The 7,500-nt window shown below is 38.6% G+C and overlaps 2 pseudogenes across 2 annotated transcripts in view; one reads left to right on the top strand and one right to left on the bottom strand.

The window, feature by feature from the left end:
• Positions 1-1,415: 1,415 nt before the first annotated feature.
• LOC148741902 (uncharacterized) overlaps positions 1,416-7,500 on the bottom strand; it is a 24,112-nt pseudogene continuing 18,027 nt past the window's right edge. Inside the window, exons 5-10 of the transcript XR_015994210.1 lie at positions 5,614-5,670; positions 4,236-4,433; positions 3,433-3,589; positions 3,027-3,133; positions 2,489-2,713; positions 1,416-2,420 (exon numbers count right to left, since the gene is read on the bottom strand). The product of XR_015994210.1 is annotated as an uncharacterized LOC148741902 (transcript). The remainder of the gene's footprint in view (positions 2,421-2,488; positions 2,714-3,026; positions 3,134-3,432; positions 3,590-4,235; positions 4,434-5,613; positions 5,671-7,500) is intronic.
• Positions 5,655-7,500, top strand: part of LOC111320618 (uncharacterized) — a 14,714-nt pseudogene continuing 12,868 nt past the window's right edge. Inside the window, exon 1 of the transcript XR_015992056.1 lies at positions 5,655-6,742. The product of XR_015992056.1 is annotated as an uncharacterized LOC111320618 (transcript). The remainder of the gene's footprint in view (positions 6,743-7,500) is intronic.

Here is a 7,500-nt window from a genome sequence, read left to right on the forward strand (position 1 = left end):
TTTGGTAGCCATATATCTTTACGCTGCTTGGCTCGAGGTTAGGGTGGTTGGGTAGCCTGCAGTACTCCTTCTCATCCAGAATGTTAATACTTGCTCCAGAGTCTGCCATCATTGTCACAGGTGTGCCACACACTTTAATCTTAAAGAAGGGTTGATCGTTCAATGCCTTTGTGCCTAGAGAGAAGGTGTATACTTCCTCTTCGTCGCTTGACTCTTCTTCACCAACTTTGTGTAAGGTGGAACGGTGTGTGTTCCTTCATTCACCTTTGTCCTTGGATTGGCATACGGCCTCAAAGTGGCTCAATTTTCCATAGCTTCGGCAGGTGGCCTGATAGGCAGGGCAGGATGTTTTTCCTCCACAATGGGGGTAATTACCACCACAATTGCGGCATTTTGGGCTTGATTTCTGGTCTTCATCACCACCGATGTGTGATTTCCGGTCACGTGGTTTCTTCTCGGTTTGACATCCGCCATCTTTGTTTGATTTCCGATCCCTTCGTCTTCGATTCCCATGACTTGAAGACAAATTGTTGACGGATTGATTCTCCTCAATGTTAGTGGCTTGTGTTTTGGAAAGTTCCATGGCCCTTCCAGCATCCAGCAGTTGCGTCAGGGTGTACGTTGGATTCTCGAGTGGTTTCATACGCAGCTTGTGAGAACTGCAGCTTTGAACTATTTGGGTTTTGATCTCACGATCTACATCATCAAATTCACAAATAGCAGCCAACTGTCTCAGCCTGGTGTGAAATGCTGAGATGGTTTCATTCCTTTCTTGCTTGGCTTGACGAAAAACGTAAATTTCGTACTCACGGTTTTGTTTGGGAGTGAAATAAATAGTCAAGGCTTGCACGGCTTTTTCAAGCAGATCATCGTCTTCTCCCACTGTCGTGTTGGGGAGCGTGTCAAAAATCTCGTTCGTCGCTGCGCTGGCATAGCGGAGTAGAAGAGCTCGTCTTTGCTTATTCGTCACGTTCATTGCGACCAGTAGGTTGCGGAATCTTGATAGTCATGTCTTCCATCATGTAGCTTGTGTGCTCGTTTCAGAGACATCAAACTCGGGAAATGCGGGTAGCGCTGTGGCCATGTCTCTCACGCGTCTTTGGTATGAAGATCGTCTAGAATCATGTGCTGTGTTGGGCTCTGAATCCTCGTCGCCAATGTAATGGAGGGCAAGTGGCTTTGAATACAGGCGAGTGCTCCACTCGAACGCTCCTTTAATTTTAATAATAATAATGGTTTATTAAACTCTCTTGCAGTAACTTACTGAATTAATGAGTTATGATACAATGAAAACTTAATAAGAACGACTATGTACATCTCTGTATACATTAAGTACAAGTTATATACACCACACGGAACACACATCACATTTGTTAAAAATACTTAAAAGTTAAAAAGTCTTCGGTTTGCTTCGTTCTACAGGTAGTAACGTTTCTGTAAAGATACAGCTGGTCTGATTTGTGTCTGAGGTTATAGGGACAGGTATCGTCTAAGTGTGTTGGTAGAAGAGGATGGAGAGGGTGGTTTGAGTCCTTCATTTTGCACATATACTCTTTACATATCTTATCTCTTCTATACGCAAGGGTCTCCACCTGTGCTAACTCGAGGGCTTCTGAGTAACTATCGGCACATGGGAAAATTATGTTAAGCGCCCTTTTCTGTATGGATTCAATTTTGTCAGACAGATAACCTGGATTCATGCTCTCACTATTATATCTCTACACTTGCTCTCCTAGCTCGCCTCGTGCGTTAACATCCGGGCCCTAGCGTATGACCGTATTAGGTAACGACACTACAATGGGTACTTTTGACAAAATTGGAGGTGTCTGGATAGCAGAAGAAGCACTTTATCAAATGTTTGATATGTTTGCTTGATTGAACAGAAACTACAGAATCAGGTTGCCATGCCACAATCATTGCCATGGTTTTTCTTTATATGAAATCTTTTGAACTATAAAAAAGCATTTGAGGAACAGTGCTCACAACAAGGTGGTAATTTCTAAGGATGTATCAGAAGACTTCAGCACACAGAAATAATACTGTTAAAAGTACTTCACATGTTTCAATATACTTCTTTTCTTTTTAAACCACGGTTACATTAATAGTTTACGGTATGTTAATCTCATTCCAAGTTATTTGGAAAATGAGCTGCATAATGCACCTCACTGTCTGCAAATGCCATATAAACACAGACATCAATAATATTTTCAACTGGAACGATAATGAACAAATGCCTGTGTGGGTGGCACAAGGCAATGATGTGACTCACTGGTCTCCCGAGCACTTCATGTTGCTTGCAGATACCTTGGCTGCTTCTTGACAGTTACTTAACCACAGCTCCACTGGAAATCCTTGAACCAACTGGTGCTTTGAAGAAAACCTCTATCTGACCATATTCAAGAGAGGGATGTTCATCCAATCTTTAGGCAGATTGGATTGAAGTACAGTGCTTCCAAATCTGCGAACCAACTGGTGCTTTGAAGAAAACCTCTATCTGACCATATTCAAGAGAGGGATGTTCATCCAATCTGTAGGCAGATTGGATTGAAGTACAGTGCTTCCAGCTTGGAGTCTTGTAAAGAACTTCACAGATGATAAAGAATCCAGGCCTAGGGATGCTTGAAGATCATCTTGAAAAGGCTCAGTTGTAAAATTGCCACTCTTTACTGCACCGACAGCATAGAAATCATCTTTCAGGTGAGTTTTGTTGCTCCTTTAAAAGAAAATAATAACAATAAGAATTTGAGATACTAAGTTCTCCTACGATTTACATAATTATACTGGTAAGATGAGGGTGACAAATGTAAATGTTGCTTACATTCAAAACATAAGCATCACAGTCAAATGAGTATCATTTTAAGAATTGAAAGCCCCCCAAAAATTTAAAATAAATAATCTTCCTCTCACCTAGGATAATGGTATAATCAGGGAAAAGCCAATGATGAGATGACCAATTGCAAAAAGATTTGAAGTGGATCACATGAGCACAGATACAACTATAGTCACTATCATAATGGCAACTCTACCTATTAAGCTGTCCTCGAAGGCGCATTACTAAATCCTTTGCACTTCCTGGAGGCATCTCCTTGATGAGCTCTGGGAGTTGCTGTTGACTTGTAATAGCTGTCATAATCTAACAATACATTCAAAATTATGGATTAAACAGCATGAGCAACATTTGTAGATATTAATATTTATTAAACTGAAGCCCCTGTCAAGCAATCACTACACAATATCAGATACCTTCTCATTAATATTTCAGTTGATGAAATCATAAAGACCAAAACAGGTCAGTTCTGTTCTTAAAATTTTAAGCTTCACGCTTCTTGTTTTCTCTCTCCCTTCCCTCTGAATGCCTGTCACACAAGCTATCCTATTTGTTGCTACATAAACACATAAACATGAAATCATCTTCCACAAAGGTCAGCTAACCTGGCCAGCTATGTTCTGAGCCCGTGGAAATAGTAGCCAATGTCTCCATTCCAGTCCTCAAATACGAAAAGAGAACTAGACCACAGGGGACCATGATTAAGGACAGATTCCTTCAAGTGCAGCAACATGTGCTGATTCAAAAGAACATAACGTGAACCTACGGGAACAGAATTTGTATTTTAAGGTTAGTCTTAGGCTGGTTTTCAATGAGTAAGACTTCACAGGACTTAACTTTATGCTTTATGGGTAAAAAAAAGTCTGTTTACAAGCCATGAGGCCCATCAGGCCAGCACTTAACTCCAGTTTCTTTGGCATGAATGAAGCAACTAGGAGTATTTCTACTCCCCCCTGGATGGGTTGCTAGTCCATTGCAGGGTTACCCCCCGGCATTAAATTCCTCAGTACCTATTTATACATCTGGGTGAAGTGAGGCACTGTGAGAGTAAAGTGTCTTGCATAAGAACACAACACGATGCCCCCGGCCTGGAATCGAACCAGACCACTCAATCCAGAGTTGAGCGCACTACCATGAGCCCACTGTGCCTATTGTGCTTCTTGTGCTTTTTGGGTTGGGAAAGTTTGTTGCTGAAAGGGTAGTTAACTAACTAGAAAGTAAACAGGTAGCATGTAATAACAGAGGCGACTGCACAAAATGAACAGATTTGTAACGTATATCAAATAATTAATGTATATCAAAGTTAATAAACTTTTATATTTCTCAGATTCAGAGGATTTTCACCTTAGCTTATAATTTAGGTGCTATTGTAAGTAAACAACAATTAAACCTTTACTGGTTTACTAACCATAATATGTATCAAACATGTCCACAAAATGTATCAAGAGATTACCAGCCAATTCAAGTTGTTCAGGGGATTTTGATCTTCCTGAGAGTAAAACAATTCCACCAACCAATAAAGCGTAGTGCTGATAGTATTCGTCATCCAAGATACCTTTCATACAGGGTAGTGAATAAAAATACAGCCAATTTCGGTACTCGGTTGTTGCAAAAGATCAAATAGAGGTACTAGTACTTCAACTTAATTAAAATCTCTAACAAAATTAATAAATTATATACTACAGTCAGTGGAACATTGATTTAACAAACCTCTGTTAAACAAAGTCCTCAATATAATGAACAATATTCTTGAGCCAAGCCAAAGTTAGGTAGTAATATGTATGGAACATGTATAATGAATGTAATGCGCAAACCCAAACACAAAATCTACGGTCAACACACAACAGAAGATGAATGTGGAACAGACCAACAGCGACAAAAATCCTTTAATCTTTGCAACTCAAAACACAGCAATAAGCTGCACTAATTAGGCGACAAAAGTTGCCAAGATATGCACCTTTACAAAACAATCGTGAACTATACCTTATTATTAAAAACTGGATCATTGGATAATGCAATTCAAGACTTTTTACTGGGTTAGCCATTGTGTTATATGAGCCAATATATCATAATCTACAAATATGGTAAGCATTGGCAGCAGCTTAAAATTAAAAGGGAGCTAAAAAATTTGAAGATTTGTCTAATATATTGGGGGGTTTTAATGAAACTATTATTCCACTCGTACTTGTTGGATATGAGATGGCTATCATCTCGTATCAAATGCGTGCTCGTGGAATAATTGTTAATTATTAAAAACTGGATCATTGGATAATGCAATTCAAGACTTTTTATTGGCTCAGCCATTATGGTATATGAGCCAATATACCATAATCTAATCTCTGTACATTGTTAAATCGGGTTTTTTGTCTCAAAATAAAGTCGAGAAGATTTGTCTAATAGCTTGGGGGCGTTTTTTTAATAAAACAATTATTCCACTCGCGTTTGTTGGATATGAGATGATTATAACCAACTCGGCGCAACGCGCCTCGTTGGTTATCTATCATCTCATGTCCAATGCATGCTCGTGGAATAATTTTTAATTATAACTTGCATTTGGTCATTTGTCCTCAAGTTTATAATTTGAAGGTTTTCAATGTAAGAAACCCTTGATTAAAAAAAGCAATCCACCCATTCCCCAGTGACTTTGTTAAATCAACATTCCACTCTACTATGCAAGTTTTTTCAGTTTTGGACTTGGACTGAAAAACTGTAAGCTTATATTATAGGAAATCATCCAGTGTACCACTATAAATTAGGCAACATTTTTTAAAGATAGTGAGACTTCCCTTTCCAGAATTTTACATGATGTTCTATACTCCTGGGAACTCTGGTAATGACACAACCTCGTTCCCAGGGCTTTTCCCTTTTTGAATATATTGGGAGGTGGGAAAAGACCCTGGCATAGGCTGATGAGTTCTTGTTTCTGATTGGCTTACGAAATCTGATAATTTATGCTTATATTCGTGGCGCTATTAGTATGCCTTAACAAATATGGTGGAAGGTACTGCCGAAACTGAAACACCGAAGAAGTTTTCTTTGAGAAATCCCTTGGGTAGACTTTGCTGTGAGGACACTGAAAGTCAACACGTGGTCAAAGTATTTGGAAAAGCTGGTGTAAGTCAAGAACTCGCATCGAAGATAGAAAGTACTTGTGCTGTTTCACTTCACGAGAGTGATTGTAAGTTGAATTCTGTGTGGCACAAATGCATAAAATATGTAAACAAAATGTACGATTTTGTCAAGAAAACGAGAAGTGTCAACCAGACCATCTATTTGCAGCCAACGGACGTCTCTGTAAAGCGTTGCATTGATGTTTCACCTTCGTCCTGCCAGCAAACGAAGAGAAAATCTACGATGTACGTGACAGCGAAAGAATTCTTCCTTCCCTCCCAAACCGCCAATGTGAATGAAGACCCGATGTCTCAGGATGAAGTAGTCCCAATTATGGATGGAGAACACACCTCAACGGCCGTGAATGAGGCGACATTGACAATTAAGCAGCAAAGAATGCTTTAAAGTGCCGTAAACTCAAGGGATGCTGCTGTTGTGGCCATGATATTACATGATTACTGCACAAATGTTGTAAAAGAATTGGATGGTCTTTGCTTCAAAGACATTGAATCATCTTGCACAAAACTCTGCAAATGGAAAGGGGGTTCTGTCCTACATGGACACGATTGCGAAAGCTTAGAAAATTTCAATTTTGTTGACATTTGGAACGAGCTTATTGTCAATTTTCCCTTCATTGTGTCAGTGATCAATGCTCTTTCTGGCAAAACTAGCGATCAGTGATAGGAACTATGAGTGAAAAATGCTTTTATTTACTCTATACTTATGGGTGAAAGATGGCAGGAACTCAGTCTCGTGAAGAGAGTAAACACCATCCTTGTAGTCAAAGGTGGATGTAGTGAACAGGTATCATTATTTTATGACACTGATTATTTATCCCTGATCAAGTAATTTCAGTAATGATTACATGTTTATGTAATGATTGTTATCATATAAGGGGCAAAATTACTAAATTGTGATTGGTCACGACAGAGGGCATTTTTTCATAATTTTTGTAATTGCCTAGGCAAAATTACTTGAAAATGATTGGCTGAAAATCGCTTAGCAATGGCTGCCAAGGTAAAGAAATTTCTGTTTGTTTTGTAACAATGGCATCCTGTTTTGTGCAAGATCAGTAGGAGAACATTTTGGCCCTTATATTATAAACAAGTAATTTTTTTTTTTTTTTATTTATTACAATTTAATGACACATATAACTTACTTACTTACTTACTTACATTAATAGATAATAATACAAAAGAGTAAAAAGAAAGGTGCCATAAGGATGGTCCGCAAAAGAGATAAATCCCCATGCACGGCAGACCACCTTTAACAAAAAAACAAATCCAAACTAAAATCAATCAAATCTTGCAGTCAAATAATCCCTTACACTCCTTTTAAAACAAGAAACACTTGGAGCCTGACGGACCGATAGTGGCAGCCCATTCCACATGTGGACAATCCTATTAAAATAGCAAAACCTAAAAGTATCAGTCCTCGTGTAGTTCTTTTTTAATTTAAGTTCATCCTTACCCCTCAACGAGTATCTTTCCGAATGTGAATAAAATTGGATATAAGAGGATATATCTATATTAATATACCCATTAAGAACTCTATAAAAAAAT

Source organism: Stylophora pistillata, chromosome 1 (genome assembly GCF_964205215.1).
Source record: "Stylophora pistillata chromosome 1, jaStyPist1.2, whole genome shotgun sequence".
Taxonomy (NCBI): Eukaryota; Metazoa; Cnidaria; class Anthozoa; order Scleractinia; family Pocilloporidae; genus Stylophora; species Stylophora pistillata.